At 34.0% G+C, this 10000-nt stretch overlaps 1 long non-coding RNA gene across 3 annotated transcripts in view; it reads right to left on the bottom strand.

Moving 5' to 3' along the window:
* The window catches only part of LOC137849667 (uncharacterized), a 17150-nt gene that overhangs the window by 3423 nt on the left and 3727 nt on the right, over positions 1–10000 (bottom strand). Inside the window, exons 2-3 of one of the 3 annotated variants that reach the window (XR_011092019.1) lie at positions 7499–7770; positions 1022–1088 (exon numbers count right to left, since the gene is read on the bottom strand). This is a non-coding gene — a long non-coding RNA (uncharacterized lncRNA). Of the gene's footprint in view, positions 1–1021; positions 1089–5334; positions 7771–10000 lie in introns of those variants that run through there. The other 2 variants (XR_011092018.1, XR_011092020.1) reach the window with 2 other exon arrangements.

The raw sequence follows: 10000 nt of genomic DNA, 5'->3' as shown, positions 1-10000 counted from the left end.
GAGTAATGTGTTGCAATTCAGTTTTGTTTCAGATAGAGTTCTGCAAGCAATTATATCTATTTCATTCCATAGAAACTCATCCTTCTCTCTCTCTTCCTTTTCCTCTTTATGTTTTTAAATGCTATATTGCCATATGTTATCTGATCTGTTAAAATCATGCAGACTTACAAAGTTCTTCATTTACAAATTGAAGCTGAAGTAGAAAACTTTTGACTTTTTAAATCTTTGATATTTAAATTGTATTTTCATGTGGATAGAAATAGCTCAGTAACACCATTTTAAGTAATCCTATGGTTCAACCTTTGTCTTTCTAGTCTAAACATTTTTGTATTTCTCTAAAGTTTATCTGGACTTTTTCAGTATGATGTATGTCAAGGAATCAGCCTAAGTGATAAAAGCAGGAAGGGAAAGTCTGCATCAGTGACTATTTATATTGGCAAGAGCTGACAATTTTATAAAAGAAAAACAAACATAGAGGCTGTTCATTTCTGAAATGAAATCAGCTTCACTTCATTTCTCTCAGGAAAACATCATCACATGAAATGATATAAATCAGTATTGATATAACTAAGCTTCAAACTAGAAGAGACAAATGCACTCTGCAGTACAGTAATTCAGTGGCTCTGAGTCAAGTTTACTGTTGTCTCGTTTCTACTAATCATCATAAAAATTCCCTGTGAAATAATTATCCCTAAAACAATCAAGACAGTATATCTCTATAAAGGAGAAGATCGATTTAACAACAAACTCTAGATTTATCTGTATTGATTAGAGGGCATTCAGTGTAATTTTAGTGAATTATGTTTGGCTTTCATTTCCCAGTAGAAATTTTTCTTGTGATGATCAAAAGGTAAATTGCAAACTACTACATGGTCTTTTGTGTGCTACCTACATAATATCTAACTATTACTTTTCAAAGAAACATTGATGTAAGAACGGACAATATATATATATATATATATATATATTTACACATGATATCTTACTATAAAAATCATATGACTGAGTTTATAGCACTTACCTAAGAGCCTGATGTCATCTTCTCAATTCATTAATACAGAAATCAGGACTGCACTAAAGAGTCTGTGCTAAAGGAACAAATCCAAGATCATCTTATGAGAATAGAATTAGAAAGATTAAGAAAGTAATATGATTTTTCTTCTTAAATAGGAGTAATTTCAAAGGAGATGTTAACGCTTTCATGTCTGAAACTTTCTTACTAGCAAGAGGAAGAACTGAAGGAATCAGATTCAAAGACAATTTAATGTATCTGTAAGTCTGACAACACTGCTGATACAGTTTAATTGAAGACTAATTGGAACTAAGAAGGCTAGTTATTTTGTCAACTGCACATATATTAGTTCCAGTCATTTTTAATCCGATGTAACGGTGATAAAGAGTCTAACTTACTTTGTTTAGTTAATAACATTAGGCCAGAAAGGATCACCTAGTCATTTCATGTTACTCAATACACTGCTAATATAAACAATGTCTAATTACACTGATGACATACTTCCATGAAATGACCAATTAGAACATTTACTGATTCTAAATGTTCATTATTAGACACATTTCCACAGGCTTTCTGTGGATGGTATTAATAAATTCTACTCCAGATGGTAGGAAGAGCAAGGACAGAATGCATGGGGAAAAAGTTCTTTCTAGATAGCACAAAGATTAACAGTGTATTAGGAACTGTTATGTTCCAGAAAGGCTTCCCCTCCCCACAAATATTTCAAATGAAAATATACTTTTTCATATTCTCTAGGAGCATGCAATTTTGCATGTTTGTACACTCTTCTTGCTGAATGAAGCAGATCATACCACATGTTCAAGACTAAAGGAACTATGTTAACATTTTTATATTTAGATAATTTTTAGTGTTTTGTATTAGCTTTAAAAATCGATTTATTGACAGTGATCTGTAGTTGAGATGAATAATACAGAAATGTTTCTTATTTATTTTTGTTAGTTTACTGATGAGTCAGTAACTGCCCCCTTAAAACATCAGTCCAGCATGTTTTATGAAATGGCACAGTATGACAATACAATGAAAGCAGAAAAATAGAATACATAAAAACAATCTCTGATTTTTCTAAAGAAAAATTGCTGACACTGTAAAAATTGCAATTTTAATAAAAGGATGTTTATTCCTTATGTAATCATACTAATAAATAAAATAAATAAATATAAATACTAATAAATACTAATAAATAAAATAATAATAAATAAAATAAATACTAATAAATAAATAGATAGATAAATAAATAAATAAAATCCCAGTTTTGTTAAAGTAAATAACAGCAGATCAGTATATTCATTACCAAATCTAATTAACATGAGGTATTAGAAATACAGGAAACAGTGAGACAGTTATCTGAACAATTTAATAAATAAACAAATGTACTTTTAGAAGTACATTGAAATCAATGCATATAATACACCCAAATAAAAATTTGAAACTGCAAAGCTCTCTGAAAGTTTTGATATCAGTAGCTGCTTTACAGGTGTCTAAAATGCTTGGCTGCTACATATGTCTAAAATGGGTAAGGTCTCAATCCTTTTCCCACATAAATGAGCACAAATGTTATCACTTAATTCAGTGGGTTAGTATCAGGTGTTTTTCCTGCTTGTGTTAGCTGATGCTGTTTTTATTCTACTTACATGAAAGCTTTTATTGGCATAAAAATCAGTAGGATGACCTACAGAGCTGACCACTAAGAATTGTTTGAGAGAATTAAAATATAACTTAAAAACTACAGCATGTAAATAATTACAATTTGTTAAAAATAAAATTAACAAGTATTCTTTTAAATTAATTGGTATTTTCTAAATGTGTGCTACATTGCTTTATACAGGATATTTAAAAATGAAATATATGCTAAACTTTGTCTTATTGTAATTAGATTAATAAAAGAGAGTAATTAAAAGACTCTTACATTTTTTCTAAGAGCTAGAAATTATTAAAGTATCCAGAAAAGAATCTAAGCTTTTATTTAAAAAATCATTCTTTGAGCTGAATTGCAATAAATCAATAACAATGTTATTGTTCAATAGGTAATAACTGTCTTCATATAAACTGAAAATATTGTTTGGGATGATTAATATACAATGCAGCATTATGCATTTGGGAGTGTCGATGCATAATTTTTAGTCCTAATGTTATTATGTAATTGAGAGAACATGTTCATTTGCCCTAATAACTACTAAGATGCACTTAATAAAATGAAATGTAATAATACTTGTAATTTAATCTATTCATGGAAGTAATTTTAAAAGTCTACCATTCTCTTTAATGTGGATAACATTCATAATTTATAAAGTGTTGTGATGCAGAATTGACAATGCCATTGTTTTTTACACTTTGAGATGATTCTGCAGCCTTCATTATCTGCATACCAACCTCAGGATTATCAAGGGCAAACAAAAGATAATTAACACCAGAAACAGGCAAATGCAGGAGCTACTGAGTGAGGTTTCTCATTTAATGCAGAACCTTTGAAAACTGGGAAAAGGAATAACTACTTAAAACCTTTTCCTCCCCCCCCCCCCTTCCTCTGCCCCTGAAAACTATTTCAATGTTTTCTTCTCTTCATTTTCAAATATCAGGGTTGTGGGTTTTTTTGCTATAAAACTATATTGCTATGTTCACCCTCATATGAATCATAAGTATTATTTCAAAGTACCAAGTGTTAATTTTCTGCTGTGTATTTTTGTATAGAATAACAGAGAGGCTATTATGGTATGGATATTCAGAATCTATTGTTTCATTTGTGTGTAAAAAGTCACTATTTCTCCGTGCCTTATTAGACAGTGCTCTAAGACAGGGGCAAAAATGTCTTCTTCACTGAGGTGTTTAATGAATAAGGTATATTTTTATTTGCTAAGAGCTTGTGTGACTGCCTATGGCACTTTTATATGTACTCACAGCAGAACAATAAAGGTTTACTAAATGCTGATATAGGTCCAAGACAATATATTTCAAATAGAGAGGATCTCTAAAACTTTTTTCTTTTTCTTTTCCCTCAAAGAATCTTGGCTATGATCCTGCATTGCACTCTAAAAGGTTTGCCATATAACTAACCATTTCAGAAAATAACCAGTGAAGATCCTCCACGAAAAGAACCTTTTGAATACTGGGTAAAGAAGCATTGTATCATTAGACTTATCTGTGAATGAACATTCTTCTACAAATGGTTCAGGAAAAGTCATTTTACAAATGGAAATATAGGACAGTGACATTCAGAGTTTCATACAATTTACAGATGTTGATGACAGTCCAAATTCCCGCCCCTTACTTACATAAGAAATTCTTATTACAAGGGAATGTGATTATTAGCCTATGAACCATCCATGAAAGAGTCAGCCATTTGTGCTTAAATGGCATGATGTATTACCATATATTACCACTTTTTACACTTTTGAACTGAAAATACCTGATAAGTAACTGATCCTAAAATTATATGCAAACAGAGGGAGCTTGCTTTTAGTCCAGTGCAGCAGGCTGACAGCACTGTGGGAGGATGGGGAGTAACATATTAAGATTCCAGTTCCATGAGATTAATTTTCTTCCAAGATATGGTGCCAGTTATATCTATGACAGTACCATCATTGTCAGGGTCATCCCTCTTTGCTGCTGCCCTGACAAGAACCCAAGAACCGCTCTATCCTGCATGCCCACATTGGGCAGTGAAAGGCAAGAAGAAGTGAATGTGATGGGCCCTGCTCTGCATCTCAGTAGGACAGCAGTGGTAGGGACATGCTGAAATCAAGGCCTAGTGCTCTCTTCACATTCGTGGTTTGATTCTCACAGATAGACAGGTCAGAGTACTTAAGTACCTAAAATCACACAGGCATCTATAAGGACTTCCAGGCATGAAGTTGTCAATATTTGTATCTTTGCTACCTGGATACTATCTACGTAATTCTGAAGCACAGAACTACAAACTCTTTTCACTCTTAGTTGGAAAGCTTAGGAATTTGAAATAACTTAAGAATCAAGATGATAAAACTCCTAAGTGTTATGGGTAATTCTTTTTTCTTATTAAAATTCATATTTTAAGGATATGGGCTTCAGTTCTACAAATATTTATATAAAAGCTTTTTAACCTAAGGTCTTTAAAAAGAAATGTACCATGGCTGGACAAGATAACATGTCCCTTTGATGTAATAGAGAATAGCAGTTCCTTCATGTAATTTTATTTATTTAAAGTCCTCCCCTCCACCCCCCCACCTCACTGCCCCTTCATTGAACTAATCTTCTATTTAGCTCCCCTTGCCCTGCAGGAAAACAAGGCATACTCTTCCAGCTTTCTTTAAATACATTTCATGGAATACAATACCTTTTTTTATTTACATATGGGAAAACACAAAGTTGCAGCTTGATCATCAGGTGACAGAGGAATAGTACATGATACCAGGCAATGTCAGAGGACATTCAAATCTTCCATAACAATCACTACTATCTATACATCCACACGTGTCTCCTGAAACAGGCAAGGCAATGCCTGTGTAGACAGTCAACAGAGTAGATAATGCAGAACTTTTTCATTACAGAGACACTCTGCTTCCACACCTTATCCTTTTAACTGCTAATAATGACAATAATGACCACAAAAATAAAACTTATTTCCTAATCTTTGCATGTATTATAAGACTCGTTCTCAAAACTTGTTTCTAGAGCTACCCTGCACAATTTTCTGAACATCTTTTGTGTGTCTGTGGTGTTCAGAGTTTTATTTTAGAAGCTTACTATAGACTATAATTTTCAGAGATTTGTAGTAAGTAAGGAAGAATACTGAATGCTTATCAGCTGCAGTGAGCTAAAATAGCATACACTTCTTATTTACATATTTTTAAGGTTTGCATTGCATTTAACATTATATCCATGCTATGCGCTCACATTTTCTACATATTTATTTTACCAAGAGATGCGTTTTGGAAATTTATGTTGTTCTTTCCGGACTGGCACAGTAGTTAAAAGACACATCAATTTAGTCTGTGTGCACAGTTCCCACCTGTGTCAAGGGGAATTTTGTGATGAACTGAGAACAACAGACAATTATATAATAAAATGCAGGTATTTAAAGATGTGCTAACAGAACACAATAATACTAGCATGCATGCATGTGCACGTGCATGTGCATGAACCAGAGTTTGTCAGAATTTGGAAACTTAGGTGATATTACTGATATTACTAAAACTACTCTTATTATGTATTATATCCCTTATGAGAGGTAACAGGACTGTCTTTTCAGATGCTGAGTTCCTGGCACTTCATATAACCTACCGAACTGATGAACTGCTTTAGCTGTATAGAAGCTCACATGCTATGATCTATTATAATTTAAAGTGGATTTAATTCACTATTATAATATATCTATTATAATTTAAAGTGTTCATTCCTGCAACTGCATACTTATTAAGAGCTTTATGATACACCTTCAGGTAGAACCATCTTACTGCCATATGTTGCTCCATGGCAAACTGGCCAGTTCCAGAGTTGTAGACTCCACACAGACAAAGATGTGGTGAAGGTGAAGGGCCTAGAGGGGAAGACGTGTGAGGAGCGGCTGAGGACACTGGGCCTGTTCAGCCTGGAGAAGAGGAGGCTGAGGGGGGACCTCATCCTGGTCTACAACTTCCTTGCGAAGGGGAGTTGGGAGGCAGGTGACCTATTTTCTGCAAACACCAGTGACAGAACCCACAGGAATGGTGTTAAGCTGAGGCAGGGGAAGTTTAGGCTTGACATCAGGAAGAGGTTCTTCACCGAGAGGGTGGTTGCACACTGGAACAGGCTCCCCAGGGACGTAGTCACTGCACCAAGGCTGTCTGAATTTAAAAAGTGATTGGACTGTGCACTTAGTCACATGGTCTAAAATTTTGGGTAGACCTGTGTGGTGCCAGGAGTTGGACTTGATGTTTCTTATGGGTCCTTCCAACTCGGGATATTCTATGATTCTATTATATGATTCTTTGACCTTGGAGCAACAGAGCTTTGTCAGACCAGAAGTTTCTACAACCGGGCAGGATGCCTGCAAAGGAAACTATTTCATTCTGCATAGATTGACAATGAGCTCCATTTAGGCCTATATCTGCAGTAAAGTACCTGGAATTCTTGGGAGAAGACAAAGTTAAACAAGTTTGACAGTAAGTCCCTAAAGTTTCAAATAAACAAGTTAACAAGTCTATCAAATAAACAAATGGCTTATATATACAATATATTGGATGCAGATTGATTTTTCTTCCTGAAAGTGCATGCACCACAGATATATACACCCTTCAAAATTGTTGCCTAATGATAGCAGATTATAACTGTCAGAAAATAAATGAATAAACAAACAAATAAATAAATAAATAAAATTAATAATTAAAAAGCCTTTGCACTATATTAAAAGTCAGTGGTCACCTTCCAGAATCTAATCAAGGAAGATCACTTCAAGGTAGGTTACACATGACAAGGAAGCACCATTTCCCAACATTACCGCCTAAACTTCACCTGATGTTTACGGTGATCAGAAGGATCACAGTCCTGCAGCACCTCAGAAATCCAGTTTGACACCTGCAGGAGGCTCCTCACACCACGGACATGTTTGGAGGTATTCGGTGCTCATGTCCTGGCAATGCCATGACTGCTTTCCTGGATGGGCTCTTGCTGTTATATTATCACTGCTTCAAATACCGTTCAGATTCTCCTGTCTTCAGCTTGGAGATCCATTCTGGAACACATCTGAAGTATGGGGTCAGCTTTGATATATAGTATTCCTTGTGCTGCAATTAATAACTTACAACAATCAGAAAAGAAAAAAAAAATGTAAAAAAAAAAAAAAAAGTATACTTTTCCTTTGATTTTCCTGGATAAAGTTGTGCTTCTGATACTTCAATGGACTTACTGCTTGAATAATTTCAATGTGCCAGATTTCCAAAATGCTTACCAATGACTATAACTGCCAAATACATGTATATGCAGTAACTGCAGGAACAAAGAAGTGGATATGTAATCTGCCTGTGTGTGCAATTACAGTAACAGTTGTTCGTACATGTTGCATGAATGTAGTTTTATGTATGCAATTATGGAAATCAAAGCCTGAGCTTGTACTGAGAAATGTAGATACCTCCCTAACTGAAACCTATGCCAGCTCTACTCTTTACTTCCAACTGACTGAAGAGCTTTTAAAACTCTTTTACTACATTGATTCTTCTAGCTGTCCATGCACACTGTGTCATAACATTATTCAATTGATCTACAGTTGTGAGGGCCAAAGTGGATCTCTGGATAGAAGGAGAATAACTGGCCAAGTTTATCAGTCATGCCAGATAAACTTCTACAACTCAAAGTGAACTCTTTTGAGTGGAGTTGGAGAAAGGAGTAATCTGGAACTTTTGAGTGTCTCAATGATGGGAGAATACACTGAAGAAGCCCTTGTTTGGTGGTCCAGTTGTTCAGTGATCACACTTAAGTTACTGAAGCATATCTATTAACCTGCATGCTACATAATGAATAAAGTGATGAAAAATTCTTGATTCAAAGCACAAAATGATTTATTTGAATTAAAGGTGGTTATTGTTATTATTGTTGCTGTTTTGTTTGGTTTGATTTGGTTTGGTTTTGAATTTATCTGTGGTTTGCTAGAGTGCATTTTTTGTCCAGAAATTCTCAATAAATACTTTTGTAGAATTCTGTCTTTTGTGTGCATTCAGGCTGCAATCTGAAAGTAAGTTTCAAGTTTAATTAATGTAGCTACTAGATATGCTCAGAATCTGTCAAACAAGGAAAACCATACTATAACCTTAACTTTGCCTGTGAGTTTACAGTAGAGTTTGGCCATGGAAAAATATGGTTTGCTTACGTCAAACAAAATCTAAATAACTTTGACTTACAGAAGCTAATTCTACCACTCAGATTTGTAAATTTATATTTTCAGATTTGAAATTTCTATTCTATTTCAAAAAGAATAGAAATAATTAACTTATCTACCATAAAAAAAAAAAAAAAAAAAAAAAAAAAAAAAAAAAAAAGAGCAAGAATCACAACTCCTATACAGGTAAGTGCTTAAGTGCAAAGACACACAAAACCAAACATACAAGTAAACAAAAACTACAAGTCAAAAGTCACTTCATCTTAACAAGCCCCATTTTCTTTAAGAAATATATTATGGATAGATGAGCATTTATGGAAGTTACACTTCAAATTTAACTGCTCTTAAATCTAGAAACAATGCCTCAAAGATGATTTGGTGGTCAGCTCCCTTAAAGACTCTGGACATGCATCTCATATTTAACTATTTATCTCTAAGTGATGTAACAGATCTGAGGATGAATATATGAAACAATGCTATGAGGGCTGAAGGGAAGAAGTTCCTAACATTTTATTAAGATAAAAACAACACTGATATGGTTTGGGTAGCACACACACACACACACACACACAAAAAGTAACATAATTGGAAATTCCCTTCATTAGTAATTATTATGGATAGATATGAACACTTTAAATTGCATAGCAAATAATAATTTCATAGTCCCTATGACAGGTATATATCTCAGTCATTTTTCTATTTATACAGTACTGTAGATGGACATTGTATTACTTTTAGTGTATTCAATTATCCACCTCTGAAAAATAGGTATGTCTGACAATCATGTTCCATCTTTAGAGTTTCATATTACCACATCAGAAAAAGAACTGGGCCAACACAGTGGAAAGTAGCAAGCATGATCATCATTTTCCATATAATGAGACAGATAATATTCATTTTCTACTCTTCAGCATTGCCCTGAGGTATGGCAAGAGATTGCCACACTCATATGAGACCAGACTTCTCTTTGGAGAGGACCAGTCATCCTTCTCTACTTCCCCAGAGAGAGGAAATTCAACAGTTCTCATGTAGTCCAATCAAAAAAAAAAAAAAAAAAAAAAACAGATTCAAAAAAGATTGGGTCATTTCTAAGACTCGGGTTTTAGGTGGCTTGTTCTCAGCATGGTATTCAGAATTATGCT

The sequence above is a fragment of the Anas acuta genome, chromosome 1 (assembly GCF_963932015.1).
Source record: "Anas acuta chromosome 1, bAnaAcu1.1, whole genome shotgun sequence".
Lineage (NCBI taxonomy): Eukaryota > Metazoa > Chordata > Aves > Anseriformes > Anatidae > Anas > Anas acuta.
Note: the sequence above shows the minus strand (reverse complement) of the source record. Positions and strands in the feature narration are given on the sequence as shown.